We start from the raw sequence: 23,761 nt of genomic DNA on the forward strand, positions 1-23,761 counted from the left end.
CCACTCCTGAGGTAAAACAACTTTTGACACATTTTAAAGTGCTACTCACACGATATCAAAGGACAGACAGGAAAATATAAACCTCTAGTGTTTAGCATAGGACATAGTCACTTTGTCTTAAAGTTGCAACAGACAGGAAGCCTCTGCACACTTGAAATTTCAAGTTACATGGTAGCTTAACACAGTAACAAGCAAGGCTTTATTGCAATCCTGACACTGTATTTCATTTCTTGGTACTTCTATTCTAAATGAAATCACTGTAGTTAGTGATCCTTTTGGGATCAGGCAAAGATTCCTCCACGAAGCTTACTGTGCCCAGCTTAGGTTCAGGTCTTTGCTATGTGACAGACGGACTTCATACACAGTAAATGCTATTTTTGCTTTCAGTTTACTCTAGTGTTCTTTAGCTTCATTCTTTTTTAAAAAAAACAACTTCTATATTCTTGAATGCAAAAAAATCAGACATATGAGAGGGCAAAACCATAAAATAATTCAGATTTCCTACCTTTTTCAGGACTAAAACAGGCCCAAAACAGGATCCTAACGCAAGGAAGAAAGGAGAGCAGCAGAATTTGGACCCTGGACTTCAGAATAGGAGACTTTGACTTCCTCAGGGAACTGATGGGCAGGATCCCCTGGGAGAATAACATGAGGGGGAAAGGAGTTCAGGAGAGCTGGCTGTATTTTAAAGAATCCTTATTGAGGTGGCAGGAACAAGCCATCCTGATATGGAGAAAGAATAGTAAATATGGCAGGCGACCAGCTTGGCTTAACAGTGAAATCCTTGCCGATCTTAAACAAGGTTGAACAAATGACCAGCAAGGAGTATAAAAATATTGCTCAGGTATGCAGGAGTGAAATCAGGAAGGCCAAATCACAATTGGAGTTGCAGCTAGCAAGGGATGTTAAGAATAACAAGAAGGGTTTCTACGGGTATGTTAGCAACAAGAAGGTCAAGGAAAGTGTGGGCCCCTTATAGAATGGGGGAGGCAACCTAGTGACAGAGGATGTGGAAAAAGCTAATGTACTCAATGTTTTTTTTGCCTCTGTCTTCATGAGCAAGGTCAGCTCCCAGACGACTGCACTGGGCAGCACAGCATGGGGAGGAGGTGGTTCAGGACTATTTAGAAAAGCTGGACAAGCACAATTCCATGGGGCCGGGTGCACTGCATCTGAGGGTGCTAAAAGAGTTGGCGGATGTGATTGTAGAGCCATTGGCCATTATCTTTGAAAACTCATGGCAATCGTGGGAGGTCCCAGATGACTGGAAAAAAGCTAATGTAGTACTCATCTTTAAAAAAGGGAAGGAGGAAGATCTGGTGAACTAGATCTCACCTCAGTCCCTGGAAAAATCATGGAGTAGTTCTCAAGGAATCAATTTTGAAGCACTTAGAGGAGAGAAAAGGGATCAGAAACTGTCAGCATGGATTCACCAAGGGCACGTCATGCCTGACTAACCTAAATGCCTTCTATGATGAGATAACTGGCTCTGTGGATGAGGGAAAAGCAGTGGACGTGTTATTCCTTGACTTTAGCAAAGCTTTTGATACCGTCTCCCACAGTATTCTTGCCAGCAAGTTAAAGAAGTATGGGCTGGATGAATGGACTATAAGGTGGATAGAAAGCTGGCTAGATCATCGGGTTCAAAGGGTAGTGATCAATGGCTCCATGTCTAGTTGGCAGCCAGTATCAAGTGGAGTGCCCCAAGGGTCGGTCCTGGGGCCGGTTTTGTTCAATATCTTCATTAATGATCTGGAGGATGGCATGGATTGCACCCTCAGCAAGTTTGCAGACGACACTAAACTGGGAGGAGTGGTAGATACACTGGAGGGTAAGGATAGGATACAGAGGGACTAAACAGATTAGAGGATTGGGCCAAAAGAAATCTGATGAGGTTCAACAAGGACAAGTCCAGAGTCCTGCACTTAGGAGGGAAGAATCCCATGCACTGCTACAGACTAGGGACCGAGTGGCTAGGCAGCAGTTCTGCAGAAAAGGACCTGGGGTTACAGTGGACGACAAGCTGGATATGAGTCAACGGTGTGCCCTTGTTGCCAAGAAGGCTAAGGGCATTTTGGGCTGTATAAATAGGAGCATTGCCAGCAGATTGAGGGACATGATCATTCCCCTCTATTCGACATTGGTGAGGCCTCATCTGGAGTACTGTGTCCAGTTTTGGGCCCCACATTACAAGAAGGATGTGGAAAAATTGGAAAGAGTCCAGCGGAGGGCAACAAAAATGATTAGGGGACTTGAGCACATGACTTATGAGGAGAGGTTGAGGGAACTGGGATTTTTTAGTTTGCAGAAGAGAAGACAGAGAGGATTTGATAGCTGCTTTCAACTACCTGAAAGGGGGTTCCAAAGAGGATGGCTCTAGACTGTTCTCAGTGGTAGCAGATGACAGAACAAGGAGTAATGGTCTCAAGTTGCAGTGGGGGAGGTTTAGGTTGGATATTAGGAAAAAATTTTTCACTAGGAAGGTGGTGAAACACTGGAATGGGTTACATAGGGAGGTGGTGGAATCTCCTTCCTTAGAAGTTTTTAAGGCCCGGCTTGACAAAGCCCTTGATGGGATGATTTAGTTGGGGGTGGTCCTGCTTTGAGCAGGGGTTTGGACTAGATGACCTCCTGAGGTCCCTTCCAACCCTGATATTCTATGATTCTAAAAGCTAGGAAATCTCTTTTGTTTTCATATGAAAACTGTTGTCAGAATACCTTCCAGTTAGAAAGCTACTGAAGGGTAACCCCCAAGAGGGATTAGGAATATTTTGTGAGGAATGATCCTTGCCTCTTCACACTGTAATTTTTGTAGTGTTAGAGTATGCTAGTTCATTGCCAGCAATGACAGTGTTAAGCAATCAGAGAAGAACTGCAGTATGACCAGACTCAAATGTTCGAACAGCATGACTGAGGTCCCTCCCAAAGAAATGATGAGATTTTAAAAATCAACACATTGTGTGTGCTTTTTATTTGCCTTCAGTTTTTCAAGCCTTTAGGGTTTAAGTTTACAGTGCCATGGTTATCTGTGCCTTAGACAGCTGAGGATAGCTCAATCCAGGAGGCAACCTATTAGAAGACCAGATGTATAAACAACTATCTCCCAACTCCTTAACTGCACCCTTTCAAATACTATACCTATTAAGTGATCTTGGCTCATTTTGTCCAAATTTTGCTTTGATTTTTCTGGCTTTGCACAGATTTGAAACTGCAAGTGAAACCTGCAACAATGGTGAGCCCATCCAGACTGAAACCAAAGAATATATGCCCATGCTCCCCTATGAAGCAAAAGTGCTGATCGTCACACAACTTTTCAAGTTGTTCGTTCCCTTGCCAGTGCTAGACTGGCCCTCCAGTACATTTTTAGTACATGCTGCCTTCAGTTTAATTTGAATCGACTCAAAGGAAGCCAATTTCAGAATCTAGCCCTGTTAGGAATTCAGATTTAATACAACCACTGTCTTTAATAAAATGGCATTTGGGAAAAATTGAGGCTGAACTGTATTGTCATTTATTCAGAGATAACTCATTTCTCACAAAACCAGCTATTCAGACAGAACAAAACTTCAGGGAAAACTGCTAGACTCTCGGTTTGAATGTAAACAACAATATATGCCTGCCTCAGCATTTTTGCCCACAGTGTAAGATTGCTTTACCTTTGGCCTAGAAAATAAACACAGGATCAATCAAGGTAGAGTAGAAATAAGCTTTCCATACCTCACTCAGCTTTCTTTTTTATCCAGTCAGTCATATGGGGACGCTGCACCAGTCTGAATGGTCCCCTGCAAACATGATCAAGCAGCTTGTTTTTTTAGTAAAAAATGTGGAGAAAACAGTAGGACAGATCCTCAGTAGCATTACATATGCATGGCTGTAAGGATCAGTGAGACTAGAACCTGGGCCTGCAGAGCTACCAGGAAACCAACATCCTCATATTGCCACCGAGCAGCAGCTATAAGCTGGTCACTCCTTGTGACTCACAATTTGCAGAAGTTCAATGGCACAGGAAGTTCCACCTGAAGTGACCAGACTGACAGTGGTCTTAGTGATCCCTGATAAGCTCCTTGGCCCTATATAAACCCACGGGGCATATCAGGAAGTGTCCAGGCAATGATGTGGCTCCTAGCTAGCGGTCATGACTGTACTATTTCTCTGTTCCTGAACTCCTGGTACTGACCTCCACTCTGACTTGGATTCTGACTTCTGATTCACCCCCGGAACTCCAACAAGAACCCTGACACCTGGTACTGACCCTCGGCCTGATTCCTGCCTCTGACTCTTGGCTCTGATTCTTGACTCTGACTCTGGCTTGACCCGCAGCTTGACTCCTGAACTTGATACTGGATCTGATCTCCAGTTTCAGTTCTGGAATCCCAAGCTCCTGCCACTAGTCCTGCCTATCTTTGCCCAGGATTCTGACAGCAGCTTCATAGACTTCAGTAGAGCTGTACTGATTTACATGTGCTGAGGATCTGGCCCAATACGTTTTGTTGAATTCCATGTTTAGTGGGTATCTGCACCCTCAAAGTTTCTCAAACTCCTAATTGACAGTATTCTGTTTAGACCAACAGGTAAGATTACTCACTCCAGAAACAACAGATGAAATCCTGGCCCAATGAAGTCAATGGCAAAACTCCCATTTACTTCAATGGGACCAGGGTTTCACCCAATATTTTAGAATATTTGAAGAATTCCCTGAATTAATAAAGGTTTTATTCAAAACATTTACTGTAACATTAGCCACTACTCTGAAACTACAGCTGGTCGGAAAATTTATTTTCTCTGATAGAAAATGTCAAAAAGGAAAAAAAAAGTCAAAATTTTCTATTGAAATTTTTTTTGGCAAAAAACCCGAAACATTTTGGCCATAAATCAAAATGCCTTGAATTGGAAGTGCCACCACAGGGCCTCATGGGAGTTGTACTTTTGGTTCTTCATGCTTCCATTCGCCTCTATAAGTTGGGCTCTATCTCCCATGATGCACTATGGTATCACCTCTTGATGAGGGAAGGTGATGCATCATGGGAGTCCCTGGCTTTGGTACATTATGGAATATGTAGTTTGGCTGGGGAACCTGTCCCACAGTGAAGAACTGGGACATGAGGCACCCAAACTATAATTCCCATGAGGCCTTCATGGCAGCGTATGTGAACTGAAATATTTTGGGTTTTGGCTAAAATATGTCAGCTGAAAATCAAAACCTTTTCAGTTTTTGAATGTTCATTTTTTGTCAAAAGATCAAAAATTTCCAAGGAAAGCAGACTTTTTTCATGAAAATTTTTGTTGAAAACACCTTTTCACCACTTTTTAAAAGGTACAGCTAATGAAAACATTTTTCAAAAATTTTCATAACAAGCATTTCAACAACTGAATCTCATCCTCAGCAATTAGCAATGTATGAAATGGAACACAGAGTACCACAAACACAGTGCTTTTACCTAAATCATAATTAAATTTACATGAAAATCCATCAGCTATGTTTGGATGTGCAATCAGTTGACAAACCACAGCTGGGGAAAGTTGAACCTGTTACTGCACTGCAAAATCAGCATCCAGCTTTTCTCCACACCCTAGTCCTTCTGTGATCTCATTTCACTGCACAACGCACTTTTAATCTCAGAATGGATTTTCAGGCACAGTTTATGATCATATTTAATCCTGCAGCACAAGTACATCCTTTTGAATATTTAATTCTCTCTTTTTAATTAATTGCTCTATTCTTTTCAGCCTAACAACAAAGCTAAAAGCTGTAAAACTGTGCACAGACTAACAGGTTAGGTGTTCACATACAATGGTGATGGGTATGGAAGATGAATCGAAATAGAATAGAATAGACTTTTTCTAGAATTGAACAGTGAGGGGTGGGAGGGAGGGATTGCGGGAGTTTTAGAGCAAGAAGTCTTCCCACCTGCCACACAGGCTAAACACAATCCTAGTCCTTGTGCTCCTAGGGTCTGATCCAAAGCCCACTGAAGTCAATGGGAGTCTTTCCACTGACGTCAGTGGACTTTGGATCACGGCCCCTGGTGCTCAAGGACTGGAGGAATCTGGCACTAGACTTCCCAGAGTGGGTAGGAAATAAATAGGTAAAGGCGATGGCCCTGTCCCTTCTCTGCATCAGCCAGCAAAGCTGGATGACTGAAGGCACTGTGCCTTCCTCAGATACTACGCCTCGGGGGGTGGTCACATAAGTGCAGCCTTACACTGACCCTGCAGTGTACAGAGATTTTAACTATCAGAATTCTATATATTTGTGTTAGAGTATGTTGTGTTATTTCTATAACAGAAGCCAGGAGTGGGAGCATGGAAAGTCAATGGGCCGAGGCTCCCTTAAGGGGCAAAAAAATTCCTCTCGCCACCTGGACCTTTATAATAACTGTATCCAATGCACATCTTAACTGATCCAATTCTGCTTCTGCTCCTGTGGGTCTTAAAGTTAAATACCCCAAAGGATGAGGGGAGGAGAATCCTGCTCCCATTTCCTAGGTGTCTAATCAACCACTCCATTGTTTTGTTTCTCCTCTCTAACTTGGGAACACAATGGGGCCAAGTATTTTGCATGAAAGCAAGTGGCAGGTCAGTATAAGTACACACGAGCTGTATCTTTATATATCAACACTTGCACTTTTGTTAATTCTCAAAGTGCATAACAGATATTCTTACGATGGCTCTGGCTATTTATAGTCCTAGTATTCTAGTAAGGAGCACACACAAAATATGCTTATTTGCAAATACCACAGTCTATTGTAGATACTGTGTTTAAAAACACTGGGTGTAGACACTGGGTTTGTGGAAACAACTATGACAAAGAAACTGTCATCAAGCAGGAGTGTCTTGGCCAGTTCAAGAATAGTAAGGACAGCGGGCAGACAGACTTGCATAACAGTTTCACACCCTAGCCAGCTAATGCTTCCTAAGCATGATAAGCTTCCAGCTAAACTGACCTGCAGGATAGAAGAAAACTGTGCTGAAAGGAGCTTTTACCCTGCAGACAACTCAGAGATGGACAATCTCACCAATTCCAAAACTGTCTGATCCAGTTTGCTACCACTGAGGTCACCCCTCCACTGCACAGATTTCTCACCCCTCATTTCCAATTCCCCCTCCAGCCAAACTCACAGACTGACTTCAAGAGATGACATTATTCCAACATAATGGAGACTGGGTGCCTCATTTTAATTTGAAATGAAATGTACTCAAATGAATAATTAAAAGTGTTTTTCTATTTCCATTCCAGTCATCAGTATTTAATAATATTGCCTTTTTATCTTTACAGTTCTTAAGAGACAGTGGAAAATACTAATAGAGGAATAGTCGAAATAATTAAACTACTCTATATAAGCTATATATAAGCCTCAAAAGCCTCTCTTATAAAGTCAATAAAAACATGCACCCCATATTCCTGGAAGCTTAAGACATTCTTCATACTTACAAAAACCTGGGACAAAGTTACACACACACACACACACCCCCAATGTTACAGAATACAGATACCATAGTTTTCTTATATTAAATGTAACAGTTTCCCTTCATTAAGAAAAAAGACCAACTGACTTTGAAAGATTTTGGATCAGGTCTTAACTCCATAGGTACTGTAGTATGTAAAAGATCAGAGCAGTCTGAATTTCTGGAGAGGGTAGATATAATGGGACAACCTTTTATTTTCCATTCCTAATGAGTCCTACCTTCTGGCCCACACAAAGGACAAATTCTGGCCCTACTGAAGGTAGTCGGAATTTTGCCATTGACTACAGTGGGGGCAGAATTCAGCCAAGCATTTAAGCTTGGTGGTATACAAATTATTAAACCTGGCTCAAAGCAATCTTGGAAGTGGTTATACACAGATACCCATTAATACGCAAGACATAAAAAATACCATTAGGAAAAAAACAACACTGCTTATTCCAAATATGCAATTTTCTTTTCCAGGTGGAAGAGATTTAATAATTTACATGAAAACATGTTCAAGATGATAAACATCTTGCCAACTAAAAAGTGTTAAATAAAATTAATATGTATCTGCATAATAAATTACCCTTTTCTTAAAAAAATATTGTCCACTGGTGGTGAGAAAAGTGAGTTCAAGTGATACCTTTTAATGCCACTTAAATCATTTTACAATCATACAAAAACGCATTCTCTGGATTACTGAATAGATAAAAACTTGTAACAAAGTGTTATATCGAAGCCAGGGAAATCAGAGCTAAAGCACAGCACTGAATTGCTGCAGGACTCTATGAAGATAAGGAAAATGATATATTTCCTATCAACTATATATTTCATTTGGAATCTAAGAGTCAATCTACTTTCATTCTGTGCATGAACTTCCAGGTGTGTCATTAGGTGTATCATTTTTGTGCAAAGACAGAGATGTATATATACACCTTTGTTCAAACAAATCCCAGTTGTCCTCTCTGACGCATGCAAGTGTGTGAAATTAGAAATTTTAAAACAAATGTTTCTAAATTTGTGTTTTTTTAGTTATTCAATTGTAAAGAGGGCTCCTCAAATACGTTCTATCAAGTTAATATTCAATTTAGATGCACGTTTCTTGGGACATGGATCATGTCTTCCTCTCAGTCAGTTTGTGTCCAGCCCACTAAGGATGGTAGAGATGGGCGCTTTCCTACCCTTTTGCACCAATATAGAGGAGGAGCAAGAGAGGAGTGGAAGCACCTGCACTTCTGTAACACTGGCAGTCAGGCAAAATGACTGTAGAAGCTCTTGCAGGGGATGTTTTTCTACAGCTTGCCTTATTATTGGCTGTGGCTTAAAACAACATATAAATAGGCTTAGGAGGATTAGATTTTTATCAGTGAATGTCGATTTTGCTGCACCCACACAAACTGAGAATAAAATATTTCCAGCAATAAGAATAAAAACTGACAGATGGATAAAGAAAGAAAAATGCTGCTTGAAAACTTAAATCAAACTAAGGATATTTAGTTTGCATAGTGTGACATGTGATGTTGACAATTTGTGTTTTAATGGTTACTAACCTTTAACTTTTTGAATATCAACATCTATCATTTAATAACTGTCAGACTCCCCTCCTGTAATTTCCATAACTGTGAATATTTAAAATCAATAAAAATAGAAAACAGAGGATTTAAACACATAATTTTGCACACCTATAAACATTAAACATGCTAAAAATCAGAAAAAATGCTAAAAATAATGAATATTATCCACCAAAATTATAAAAATTGAGGTCTGCCCAACTTACTTATAAACTTGCTAGGATTTACATAGCACCAAGATGACAAATAATACTCAATAAAAAAACAACTGGATATTTAAAAATGATCAGTTATAAAATATCTTTAAACATAATTCCTGGGATCAGATGAATCATAAGAAAACTAAGTCTCCACAGTCATTGTTTAAACTAAGTTAAAGTTAAGAGGCACTGGAATAGGGAATTGGAATGAAAGCATCAACCCATCCCAATAGCAACTATTGCACCAGTATTGGGATGCTGAATATATATTATGGAGATGGGTTAACTGGTTCAGAAAAATAAGAAAAGACCTTAAGATTCACTGAAAATGTAAAAGGAACATTTTTGAGGGTTCGTAATATTTGGCTTCCTATTCTAATTTTTGTTTTTTGAAAGTGATAATATGCAACAGTTCTAGAAAACAAAGAATAACCCATCAGAATGAGTATTTCTAATAAGAGAATTTAGGTAGGCAGACAACAATCACACAATTTGAATTTGGCTAGGTTACCAGTGCTAATACTCTTACTCTGGCAAAAATCACTAAGGCATTTTTAATAACAAGTGCATCCAAAAGACATTTTTTAAATTGACCACCCATTTGCACAATTAAGCGATGTGAAATTTGCAAAAATGTTTAGAGAATGCTTCTTGAAGAGAGAACTTCAATACTCCAAAAGAAAATTTTCTATCGAACAATTCAGTTACTATGATGAACATAAAACAGCCAGACTGTGTAAGCCACCTGTCCATAAATACATAAATATACAAATACGAGAAGGAAAAAGGAAATCCCAAATGCACATTGCAGAAAATCCAGAGCGTAAAAATAGGAGTCAGAAATAAAGATCCAGTTGCCACCTAATGGCATTTGGAGATGAGTTTGGTATTAAACTGCATGAATGGACAGGTTGCTTTATTTTCTTCACTTTCTAATAAGAAATTGACTGCAGATTGGTAACTGGACAACTTGTCAAGAAGCAACCTTCATTTTCAAGGACTTTTTACCCACCAGGACTTGTGTGGAATCTTAAGGCATGAAATGGAACCGGGGGGACATTTACAAGGCTGAAACAGAGGTTTCTAACTGCTCCCCTCCTCCCCCATCATATTGGAAGTCCACTGCAGACACTAGTATTGACCTTACGCAAACATACATATGAATGTATGTATGAAACAATGGTGCATCTTTGAAATGATTAATTTAATCAGTGTAACAATAAAAAGAAATCTTGCCATTTTAGTTCTTAAACAGGGTATTAAAAGCTCAAATGTTTCCTCCTGTATCTAACTCAACATTGACGGAGATCATATCTCTGCTTTTGTGAAGTCAATTTAATCCAATGTCGAGCTTTACAACTGACTTCAGTGGGCACTGGGTCAGGTCCTTAAGTATTTCTTTCTCAGACGGCAAAGATGACATTTCAAAATTCAGTTAAGAAAAAAAATCACTGGTGGGATAAGACTGCCACCATCTAAATTTTGAAATGAATAGGAATGTCATCCTTCTTAGATAACATATGCAACACAAAGGAAAGTCAGTCACACGCTATGGCCCTAAGCAGTCACATGCTATGGCCTTAAGTCAGTGGCCATTATACCTTAACAGGACTTCTCTTCTTGGTAATTACAAAGGGGTTTTCAAAGGTCTGCAAAAACAGCCAGGTGTGGAAAATGTGCATCCACAAAACTCTATTTCAAGTGCACCTATTGGGTATATGTGTAAGCTATGGTCAGTGTGTTTTACCTGTCCCTCCATCATGTGGCAATTATAGCCCACAGCCACAAAGCCTGGTTCTTCATCTCAAACTGTAAAGACTGATACTTTCTACTCTGGATTTCCCTGGTTCAATCCCTGCACGTTTCCCCTCCTGCCTTTAGAAGCATTGCTTGTAAAGCTTCAGCAAACAATTATAAACACAGAAACACTAAGACACATGCCACTTACAAAGCTCTGAAGCATCTGAATTTACACATGATAAAATAATGTCTATATATAGTCTATATAACAGTTAGGCCTTAGTAAAGTTCCCCAAATGCATCTGTTTATTGGTTATTTTTAGAGTTGTGAATTTAGTCAGCAAGGGCTACTTGTCTGTTGTTGGATGTTATTTTACATAAAAATCTTATAAATAAGGTTTGTATTCTTTCTCAGTTAAAAACATGTATTTTTCTTCTTGAAATGGTATTTGTGGATAACAACACATATTCATAGAATCTGACTAACAAAGAATGAGATGTGTATACGTGTCCTAAGGGCCCCATCTAGCTGAAAATACTTACGACCTTCTCTGCTGCACATCCTGGCTTGGTGGGAATCTGGCCTATCCAGCAGAAAGGTCAGCTTGTCATCAAAATCCTCCCCTGCCTTAGCACCCCCTTATAAAATAAGTAACTCATCCACAGTTGCAAGTTATGGAATCTCTGAAGAGCTCATTTTGCATTCTTAACTGTTACTGTTCAGGATTGTTTCAAACCTCACGCCTCACCACATGCCCTTGAATCAAGAATCACTGCAGTTCTAAAATCTAACTTTCATTAATATCATTCTTCTGTGCAACTCACCATGGGGAGAAGGAATTTCGCAATACGGAGGGAGGTATTACACATTGCTGACAATTAGTATAACCCCTTTTTAACTTCTTCCAAGACCGGCAATTTCAGTCCTAAGGGTGTCCAAGGAAGAAGTCTAAAGACATGGTAAGGCTGAGGCTTATTTAACAAGAGATTGCAAAAACTGGGAATATTCAGCTTGGAAAGAGGAAAATAACTTGAGTGTGACACACTCAGAAAAGTACAGTGAATATGACATACGTGCTGTGAGGGCATAAGAGTGTGCTGGAATCTAAACCTTGATTTGGATCCAATTCTTGCTGCTGGCCCCATTTTTATTGGGCAGAAGAATACTACAGATTTAAACCCTTGAGATTTGTGTATTTGAAGTCCAGATCAAATTTTGGTGATGTGGGCCCATCTCTAGTGAAAACTGATCAGTAATTCAATGGCAGCAAAACTTAGAATAAATAAAAGAAAATGAGAATCTGTAGAAATAACCATTTCAGCAGGCTAAATCAAATACTGTGGCTACATTTTTTAAAAAGGGCAGAATATTACCACCTAATTAAAACTTGGGCTTTGAGATGTAAACTGACCACCTGGTGTACTGTGGCCTTTTTATAATCCCCCATCTGAGATATCAGATAATGGATGCTTCTAGAACCAGCTTTTCATACTTTATGGACAACTGTCTGATGCATCACGGCAAATATTATGTTCCAGTTTCTGATGTTAATGTCACTGGTAAAAGTTTACTTAGCATGAAGAATACGTTCAATATTCCTAGTCCACCAAGTCACCAGATTTTCCTGCATCAAGTGATGTTGCAATGGAACGGCGTAATGGAAACCTATGGGTATAATTTGTCCATCTTCAGAATGGGAGATACAGTGGAGAGGAATAGGGAAGAGGGAGAGAAATATAGCCATTCAATTATTATTCAACTGCTGGGGATCAGACAGCTAAATCCCTCTGCACCACTTTTACAACTCAGAACATTGTGATTAAGGACATTCATTAAAGGAAATTATTGACACAGATTTGGCTTTAGAATAATGTTGGTTAAGGTGAATTATATGCTTTATAGATTTTTTAAAAAATCATTTTGCAGAACTTTAGTCAGTACCTTGAAGATCATGTCAAATAAAAATTATTATAAAAAAATCTGTAGGTCAGCTTCATTCAAGCTGATGCAGGGAAGAGCCATTGCACCTCTATGCACCTGCTCACTCAATGGGATTGATCCTAGCAGAGAGCAGTTTTAGGTTGCTGTCAAATCTCTAAAGTAACCCTGCTAAATAAGGTTATTGAAAGGATGAGTTAATTCAATGTATACCTTGGCCATCCCACTCTTCCTGGCCAACACAGCAATTTCTGGGCAACTGCTGGACATCTATAACCTCTCTCTCAGAGATGGGAAACTGCAGCTGCTTTCTACTGCAATAACCTTTCTTTAGATCCTTTTCTGCTGCCAAAGCCCTGTTGTCTGTGTAAACCCAGGCTAAATTTAACTCTCTGATCTACATTCAGTAGGATTCTCTATAGGTAATTAGCATTGTTGAAATGGATTCTTAGAAATTCTTTTTAGTAATGATAAATTATGCAGTCTAAATTATGCAGGCTGCATTAGCAAAGCTTTAAGTGTTTTGCAAAATTTCCTCCACTGCTCACCTAAATCTGTTGTTTTCCATCTATGCAGAGTTTTGGAAGAGATTTAACACCTCTTCCTAAAAGTGTTTTGTACTGTTTTGAGACTGTGTCATATAGATTACATTTATTCAAAAAGCTATTCAGTTCATTAGAATGGGTAACACATTTAAAGCTGACATAATGCACTGTATATATGTACTGCTGCCCTTTAAATAGGTTTGGCAAATCCAGTTTTTATTTTTTATAATTTTAACCGATATTGATGCTAATTTTCAATTGTGTAAAATATTGGGGGCTTTTTTTCTACTTTTATTTAAATTTTTGCGGTTGTAGGAAACTATGAGTGGGTGGTCAGGCAATGGGAGGAGTGGCAGACAATAATTATTTAACTTTTAGAATCTCAACGTGTCGTCATTAAAGCTTTATAACTATTCAAACACAAGTTGTCAACATCCCATACAAAATATGCAAAGTAAATATCCTTAAATCAAACTCAAATACATTCTCAAGTAGCATTTTTCTTAATTTGCCTGTCTGTAAATTTCAACTATTATTGATGGGAATATCTTTTGCCTGTTTGTGAAACCAATATTTATCTATAAAAATCTAATCATAGAATCACAGAATATCAGGGTTGGAAGGGACCTCAGGAGGTCATCTAGTCCAAACCCCTGCTCAAAGCAGGACCAATCCCCAACTAAAACATCCCAGCCAGGGCTTTGTCAAGCCTGACCTTGAAAACCTCTAAGGAAGGAGATTCCACCACCTCCCTAGGTAACCCATTCCAGTGCTTCACCACCCTCCTAGTGAAAAAGGTTTTCCTAACATCCAACCTAAACCTCCCCCACTGCAACTTGAGACCATTACTCCTTGTTCTGTCATCTGCTACCACTGAGAACAGTCTAGATCCATCCTCTTTGGAACCCCACTTCGAGTGGTTGAAAGCAGCTATCAAATCCCCGCTCATTCTTCTCTTCTGCAGACTAAACAATCCCAGCTCCCTCAGCCTCTCCTCATAAGTCATGTGCTCAAGTCCCCTAATCATTTTTGTTGTCCTCTGCTGGACTCTTTCCAATTTTTCCACATCCTTCTTGTAGCGTGAGGCCCAAAACTGGACACAGTACTCCAGATGAGGCCTCACCAATGTCGAATAGCGGGGAATGATCATGTCCCTCAATCTGCTGGCAATGCCCCTACTTATACAGCCACCAATGCTGTTAGCCTTCTTGGCAACAAGGGCACACTGTTGACTCATATCCAGCATTTCATCCACTGTAACCCCTAGGTCCTTTTCTGCAGAACTGCTGCTTAGCTGCTCAGTCTTTAGTCTGTAGCGGTGCATGGGATTCTTCCGTCCTAAGTGAAGGACTCTGCACTTGTCCTTCTTAAACCTCAGATTTCTTTTGGCTCAATCCTCTAATCTGTCTAGTCCCTCTGTATCCTATCCCTACCTTCCAGCGTATCTACCACTCTTCCCAGTTTAGTGTCATCTGCAAACTTGCTGAGGGTGCAATCCATGCCATCCTCCAGATCATTAATGAAGATATTGAACAAAACTGGCCCCAGGACCGACACTTGGGGCACTCCACTTGATACTGGCTGCCAACTAGACATGGAGCCATTGATCACTACCCTTTGAACCCGATGATCTAGCCAGCTTTCTATCCACCTTATAGTCCATTCATCCAGCCCATACTTCTTTAACTTGCTGGCAAGAATACTGTGGGAGACGGTATCAAAAGCTTTGCTAAAGTCAAGGAATAAGACATCCACTGCTTTCCCCTCATCCACAGAGCCAGTTATCTGGTCATAGAAGGCAATTAGATTAGTCAGGCATGACGTGCCCTTGGTGAATCTATGCTGACTGTTCCTGATCCCTTTCCTCTCCTCTAAGTGCTTCAGAATTGATTCCTTGAGGACCTGCTCCATGATTTTTCCAGGGACTGAGGTGAGGCTGACTGACTTGTAGTTCACCAGATCCTCGTTCTTCCCTTTTTTAAAGATGGGTACTACATTAGCTTTTTTCCAGTCTTCTGGGTTCTCTCCCAGTCACCATGAGTTTTCAAAGATAATGGCCAATGATTCTGCAATCACATCCGCCAACTCCTTTAGCACCCTCGGATGCAGTGTATCTGGTCCCATGGGCTTGTACTCGTCCAGCTTTTCTAAATAGTCCTGAACCACTTCTTTCTCCACAGAGGGCTGGTCACCTCCTCCCCATGCTGTGCTGCCCAGTGCAGCAGTCTGGGAGCTGACCTTGCTCATGAAGACAGAGGCAAAAAAAAAGCATTGAGTACATTAGCTTTTTCTACATCCCCTGACACTAGGTTGCCTCCCTCATTCAGTAAGGAGCCCACACTTTCCTTGGCTTTCTTCTTGTTGCTAACATACCTGAAGAAACCCTTCTTGTTACTCTTAATATTTCTTGCTAGCTGCAACTCCAACTGTTATTTGGCCTTCCTGATTTCACTCCTGCATGCCTGAGCAATATTTTTATACTCCTCCCTAGTCATTTGTCCAATCTTCCACTTCTTGTAAGCTTCTTTTTTGTGTTTAAGATCAGCAAGGATTTCACTGTTAAACCAAGCTGGTAGCCTGCCATATTTACAATTCTTTCTACACATTGGGATGGTTTGTTCCTGTAACCTCAATAAGGATTCTTTAAAATACAGCCAGCTCTCCTGGACTCCTTTCCCCCTCATGTTATTCTCCCAGGGGATCCTGCTCATCAGTTCCCCGAGGGAGTCAAAGTCTGCTTTTCTGAAGTCCAGGGTCCGTATTCTGTTGCTCTCCTTTATTCTTTGTGTCAGGATCCTGAACTTGACCATCTCATCGTCACTGCCTCCCAGGTTCACATCCACTTTTGCTTCTCCTACTAATTCTTCTCAGTTTGTGAACAGCAGGTCAAGAAGAGCTCTGCCCCTAGTTGGTTCCTCCAGCACCTGCACCAGGAAATTGCACCAGAAATAATCCTTCCAAGCCTACCTTTATTGCTTAAAATGTCAGACCTGCACCAATGTTTGTGACTATGTTGCTCTCTACTGCTCGTCTTACAGTGTTATAATATTAAGAATAAGTTTAATAAAGTTAGTTACTTGGTAATAAGGCTTATTAATAATAAGCCTTAATAATACTACAATTAACAGAGATTGTCCTCTAACTCAAGTGACAGAGGCTTGTGGTTTTTGGAACCAAAGGTCTAGAAGCCTGTAATAGCAATGAAAATAATGAGATTGTGGGGGAAGATAATGGAAAATCATGGGCCCAAATCTGATCTTTCTTAAAATAAATATTTTACCAATCCCCTTCCCTCAAACTCTTCAGGTGCACTACATGTCCCTTGGATAAGAAACCCAGAGCCCATCTCCCATTTTACTTAGGAATGTTTCAGATCTGGATCTTTAACTTGTTTTTAAGTTTTAACTATGAGAACCAAGTATGTTAGACACCTCCCCCCACACACCCTCTTATTCTCATTACAACTGTATGATTAAAGTAATAGAAGCTAAGACTTTTGTGATCAAACCATGCAACTTGCAAGCATCATTTCTTGATTTTAATTTAAATGCATTTAGATAATTTATATTTTTAGAGCCCCAGGTTTACTTTTAAAGCAGTTTTTTACACTTCATTTCCCCACTAATTGGTCAAATAATTTTCATTCTTTTCTTTCTCAGTCAACCAGGTTTGCCGTTTTCTTATCTTATGTTCCACATATCTAGATCCCTGGGTTACATCTGATTATACATTATTTGTCTGGATTCAAATCCACCTTGACAAAGTGCGCTAATTATATTTTATACCATCTATGAAACCAGAAGCCACTGATTTTTCCTGTCTCAAACATATCCTTGTTTTTCCTGTTAAATTTATCTTCCTCTTGGATTTTGTGTGAGTAAGCGTGAATTTGATTTCTAACAAAAATAGCAGCAATAACATCAGTTGCGAAGTTGAAGAGTAATCATCATCATGCCTCCTACAGAAGGCTAAAGTAATGAACCAGAAGAAGAATTTTCCTTAAAGTACAAGTTTTAAATGATGAAAAAAAATACATAAATTTTATCAGGCACCAACTGAAGATATACTGGGTCTCCATAGTTCAAGATGCCCTCTTTCCCAAATCCAATCTATTTTCATTAATAACGCAAAGTAAACTGAGAGGGACCAACCCAAGCACTCTATTTGGCTAGCTCATTGAATGAATTCCCACAGGAAAACAGGCAGGTCAATTTCACATAATTAACTAAGATGGAAAAGCTTATGCTCAAATAAATTGGTTAGTCTCTAAGGTGCCACAAGTACTCCTTTTCTTTTTGGAAAAATAATATTCTCTCTCTTCTGGGTGATTTATCCTCTGAACCTCTAAGAAAAGGATTACTAATACCCATTGTCAGAAATTATTAATAGAAGATTATGGTTTTGGATTATTAAGACCTTATTCAATATTAAATCTTAGAGATTTAAACATTTCCACTAATAATAGTCAGTGCATGCCAGGATGTTGGCAACATTTATTAATGTGTCTGATAAGAATCAGCAGACACAGAACGGTCATTGTTAAAAAACATTTCAGTGACTCAGATAACTAATTAATATCACCTCAATATAAAAATACTGTCAAGTATGAAGGAATGCTACCTCGTTATTTAAGTCAACACTGGAAAGATTTTAAGGCTGAGTACAACAGTTCACAATTGGGATAGGTTTGCAGTCCACAATACACAATATACACACAATACACACAATATTGTGCAGTCCACAATACACTTTTACAGCAGTATCACAAGTCAGACCCTTTCATCCACCTGAAAGATAGGTTTAGCGACACACATTTTAAAGAATTATTGGGAGACTGGTGTTCTTTCAGTCAGTGTTTTACCCATGTAAGGCATTGGTCAGCTAGTAATATATTCTCTTTTTAAATTAGCAATGTTTAGCTGAGCAAGATTCAATTACAATTGAGTTTTAGCTTGTATGACCCCAATTAAACAGATAGCAGAAAACAAAAATACTTACATTTTATTGACATCACAGGAAAACAGAGGAGATGTTTAACGAAAAAGCAATGTGTTATAGAACCTCTCACCTCTTTACCATTTCAAATTCTGCCAAATTTTGTAGTGACAAAGTTGTTAACCTCTGGTGACCATCTTGTGGCCGATGTAAAATGAGCATATTGGTCTTCAGTACAGTTACAGCAGAGATGTTCACATCAGAAAGCCATGACCTCAGCTGACAAATTTCTTGGCACCTTTAAGGCATGTCAGCAAAGCAGTGTGGGGAACTTGTACTGCCATTGCCTATGCTGGTCTGGTTGATAGACAATTTCAAGGCTCAAGGACACTTCTCAGAATTAGTAAACTCACATTTCTGAAAATTACATTAACACAGTACATGTATTACACACTCTCACATTCAGAGACTACAAAGAGATGATGTATACAAAAATAAATATTAATAAAAAGCTAACTCTATGTAGACGTTTATCCACTCCACATCTTTATTGAGATAACACTTTAGGAGACTGATATGCAATGCAAATATGGTATTCAAAATTCTTTTTAACTCCCTTAGAACTCCTGTGCTGTATTTGTGCTCTTTGGCTGCTCTTAATTCCTTTGACACTACAACAAGAGCAGGACATACCTTTATAAAATGCATATTATTTTCATTGCAGATCAGAAGAAGAATTTTACTTCCCCTTTTTATTCTGCTTAGTAATTTGCTGGTGTAGTATCCCATAGGGGGTGTGGAAAACTTTCAGTTGCTTTGTAACTTGGATACTTTAAGTATCTTGTTACTGTTGTTTGCTATCTGCGTGAAACAGAGTTACAGTGATTTTAGTTAAATTGTCTGTCTGCCAACTTCCTCTTTTTTTCCTAGTACAGACAGTTTTGTTCTCTTTACAAATTGACAAGATGGGCTATACTGTGCCAGAGGAAATCCTCTACTGCTGGCATGCTCCAGAGTGTGATGGAGTCTACCTGAATTGTTAAGGAAAGAAAAGATTAATTAGATCCAGCAACTCACCTAAACATATTCTAATTAAAATATTTTATTCCTGGACCTTCCAATTTGAATACGGTTTCACCTGGAGTAATTCTCTAAATCAACTAATATTAGCTGGAGATGGACAGCTACTGCAAGCTAGGCAAATTCAATTTTTTATTTTACAAGTAGCTGCAATTGTCCTTTAGCTCGGTTATCCATTTTTTTACGCTGGTGAATCTTGCTGACATAGAATATATATTTTATATCCTAAATACAGTACAGACTTTCCACCAATAGTTTTTCAGCCTCTGGTGGCCTTTTTCCCTTTTATTTTGATTATCAGGGTAATTTGTCTATAGGCCCAGGGTAACTAAGTATGACATGGCGTGATACAGTAATTGGATCTCTAAAATGGGGACTCAAACCAAATAATAGAGAATTAGGTCAGTGGGTAGATAGACAGTGTATACCCCTAGGCAGTCAAGTAGTAACAAACCTCTATATTGCTCCATGTTTGCGGATGTGCCCATTTTCCCAAACCAGCCTGTTATCTCTATTTTTAAATGTATATTGTAAGCACCTCATGATGTGGCAATCTTAAGTGTAATTTACTCATGATTCAGAGAATTGCACAGCATACAGAGCTACAGTAAAGCGTGAACAGATTTTAAAAAAATAGATAAAGAGCTTGCTTTTGCTCCCATTTCAGTCAGGCACAATTCCCATTGACTCCAATAGGAGCAGAAATATGTTCAAAATAGAACAAAGCATAACACTTATCCTAGGACTATCATAGAATCATAGAATATCAGGGTTGGAAGGGACCCCTGAAAGTCATCTAGTCCAACCCCCTGCTCGAAGCAGGACCAATTCCCAGTTAAATCATCCCAGCCAGGGCTTTGTCAAGCCTGACCTTAAAAACCTCTAAGGAAGGAGATTCCACCACCTCCCTAGGTAACGCATTCCAGTGTTTCACCACCCTCTTAGTGAAAAAGTTTTTCCTAATATCCAATCTAAACCTCCCCCACTGCAACTTGAGACCATTACTCCTCGTTCTGTCATCTGCTACCATTGAGAACAGTCTAGAGCCATCCTCTTTGGAACCCCCTTTCAGGTAGTTGAAAGCAGCTATCAAATCCCCCCCTCATTCTTCTCTTCTGCAGGCTAAACAATCCCAGCTCCCTCAGCCTCTCCTCATAAGTCATGTGTTCTAGACCCCTAATCATTTTTGTTGCCCTTCGCTGGACTCTCTCCAATTTATCCACATCCTTCTTGTAGTGTGGGGCCCAAAACTGGACACAGTACTCCAGATGAGGCCTCACCAATGTCGAATAGAGGGGAACGATCACGTCCCTCGATCTGCTCGCTATGCCCCTACTTATACATCCCAAAATGCCATTGGCCTTCTTGGCAACAAGGGCACACTGCTGACGCATATCCAGCTTCTCGTCCACTGTCACCCCTAGGTCCTGTTCCGCAGAACTGCTGCCTAGCCATTCGGTCCCTAGTCTGTAGCGGTGCATTGGATTCTTCCATCCTAAGTGCAGGACCCTGCACTTATCCTTATTGAACCTCATCAGATTTCTTTTGGCCCAATCCTCCAATTTGTCTAGGTCCTTCTGTATCCTATCCCTCCCCTCCAGCATATCTACCACTCCTCCCAGTTTAGTATCATCTGCAAATTTGCTGAGAGTGCAATCCATACCATCCTCCAGATCATTTATGAAGATATTGAACAAAACCGGCCAAAGGACCGACCCTTGGGGCACTCCACTTGATACCGGCTGCCAACTAGACATGGAGCCATTGATCACTACCCGTTGAGCCCGACAATCTAGCCAGCTTTCTACCCACCTTATAGTGCATTCATCCAGCCCATACTTCCTTAACTTGCTGACAAGAATACTGTGGGAGACCGTGTCAAAAGCTTTGCTAAAGTCAAGAAACAATACATCCACTGCTTTCCCTTCATCCACAGAACCAGTAATCTCATCATAAAAGGCGATTAGATTAGTCAGGCATGACCTTCCCTTGGTGAATCCATGCTGGCTGTTCCTGATCACTTTCCTCTCATGCAAGTCCATCAGGATTGATTCTTTGAGGACCTGCTCCATGATTTTTCCAGAGACTGAGGTGAGCCTGACTGGCCTGTAGTTCCGAGGATCCTCCTTCTTCCCTTTTTTAAAGATTGGCACTACATTAGCCTTTTTCCAGTCATCCGGGACTTCCCCGGTTCGCCACGAGTTTTCAAAGATAATGACCAATGGCTCTGCAATCACAGCCGCCAATTCCTTCAGCACTCTCGGATGCAACTCGTCCGGCCCCATGGACTTGTGCACATCCAGCTTTTCTAAATAGTCCCTAACCACCTCTATCTCCACAGAGGGCTGGCCATCTCTTCCCCATTTGTGATGCCCAGCGCAGCAGTCTGGGAGCTGACCTTGTTAGTGAAGACAGAGGCAAAAAAAGCATTGAGTACATGAGCTTTTTCTACATCCCGACACTAGGTTGTCTCCCTCATTCAGTAAGGGGCCCACACTTTCCTTGGCTTTCTTCTTGTTGCCAACATACCTGAAGAAACCCTTCTTGTTACTCTTGACATCTCTGGCTAGCTGCAGCTCCAGGTGCGATTTGGCCCTCCTGATATCATTCCTACATGCCCGAGCAATATTTTTATACTCTTCCCTGGTCATATGTCCAACCTTACACTTCTTGTAAGCTTCTTTTTTATGTTTAAGATCCGCTAGGATTTCACCATTAAGCCAAGCTGGTCGCCTGCCATATTTACTATTCTTTCGACTCATCGGGATGGTTTGTCCCTGTAACCTCAACAGGGATTCCTTGAAATACAGCCAGCTCTCCTGGACTCCTTTCCCCTTCAAGTTAGTCCCCCAGGGGATCCTGGCCATCCGTTCCCTGAGGGAGTCGAAGTCTGCTTTCCTGAAGTCCAGGGTCCGTATCCTGCTGCTTACCTTTCTTCCCTGCGTCAGGATCCTGAACTCAACCAACTCATGGTCACTGCCTCCCAGATTCCCATCCACTTTTGCTTCCCCCACTAATTCTACCCGGTCTGTGAGCAGCAGGTCAAGAAAAGCGCCCCCCCTAGTTGGCTCTTCTAGCACTTGCGCCAGGAAATTGTCCCCTACGCTTTCCAAAAACTTCCTGGATTGTCTATGCACCGCTGTATTGCTCTCCCAGCAGATATCAGGAAAATTAAAAAGTCACCCATGAGAATCAGGGCATGCGATCTAGTAGCTTCTGTGAGCTGCCGGAAGAAAGCCTCATCTACCTCATCCCCCTGGTCCGGTGGTCTATAGCAGACTCCCACCACGACATCACTCTTGTTGCACACACTTCTAAACTTAATCCAGAGACACTCAGGTTTTTCTAAAGTTTCATACCGGAGCTCTGAGCAGTCATACTGCTCCCTTACATACAGTGCTACTCCCCCACCTTTTCTGCCCTGCCTGTCCTTCCTGAACAGTTTATAACCATCCATGACAGTACTCCAGTCATGTGAGTTATCCCACCAAGTCTCTGTTATTCCAATCACGTCATAGTTCCTTGACATCACCAGGATCTCCAGTTCTCCCTGCTTGTTTCCAAGGCTTTGTGCATTTGTATATAAGCACTTGAGATAACCTGTTGATCGCCTAAAAGTACTACAGTACTTTTCTCTCACTTTCCCCACTCCTGGTCTATTTATTTATTTTTCCTTTAAAGCACATGGATTTGCAACGCATACGTGTTCAGTTCACCTCTTCGGAAGTTATAACCTACTGTAATATATGAATGAGGAGTGCAATTTATGCTGAAAAGAACTGACATTTCACCTGACAATTCCAGTTAAATTCAAATAGTAGTTTTAAAAGTGTGTGTGTGTGTATTTCACTGAACTTGATCTGCTATTCTCTTTGCTCAGACTATCAGTTAAAAGTATTTAAAAAAAATAACAGAAGGCCAAATTCACAGCCCCACTTCTCTCTCTCATATAGTTCAGGCAGTGTAAAAGAATGGAAACTGTACACCCCTCTATAAGAGGAAATCTCCTGGTCTGAGGGAACTCTCTGTGAGTTTACAGCTGGTGCAGTTGGTTTGTACATGACCACGCAATGGCCCCTGGAATAGGGGCCTATAGAGGTGTGGCTGGAGTGTGCTGTCCCTTTGCCAGCCCTAGATAATCCGTTGGAAAGCATTTACAGCTGGCACAATTTACAGCAGCACCACAGTCTTTAACCTACACTGATTCCAAGATCAGGCAGAGAATCGGGAGCGGGTTACAGTTCACTGATGGGTCCCATCCTCTGCTGTACTGAGTGATTCTCAGCCCAGCTGAAAATCTAT

At 40.5% G+C, this 23,761-nt stretch overlaps 1 protein-coding gene across 13 annotated transcripts in view; it reads right to left on the reverse strand.

Moving 5' to 3' along the window:
• Window positions 1-23,761, reverse strand: part of DLGAP1 (DLG associated protein 1) — a 639,595-nt gene that overhangs the window by 282,325 nt on the left and 333,509 nt on the right. Inside the window, exon 1 of one of the 13 annotated variants that reach the window (XM_073331542.1) lies at window positions 3,718-3,737. The exons of 11 other annotated variants lie outside the window; for them this stretch is intronic. The gene's annotated coding sequence lies outside the window, so the exon portion shown is untranslated. Of the gene's footprint in view, window positions 1-505; window positions 559-3,717; window positions 3,738-23,761 lie in introns of those variants that run through there. One more of the 13 variants, XM_073331541.1, reaches the window with a different exon arrangement.

The sequence above is a fragment of the Lepidochelys kempii genome, chromosome 2 (assembly GCF_965140265.1).
Source record: "Lepidochelys kempii isolate rLepKem1 chromosome 2, rLepKem1.hap2, whole genome shotgun sequence".
Classification (NCBI taxonomy): Eukaryota; Metazoa; Chordata; order Testudines; family Cheloniidae; genus Lepidochelys; species Lepidochelys kempii.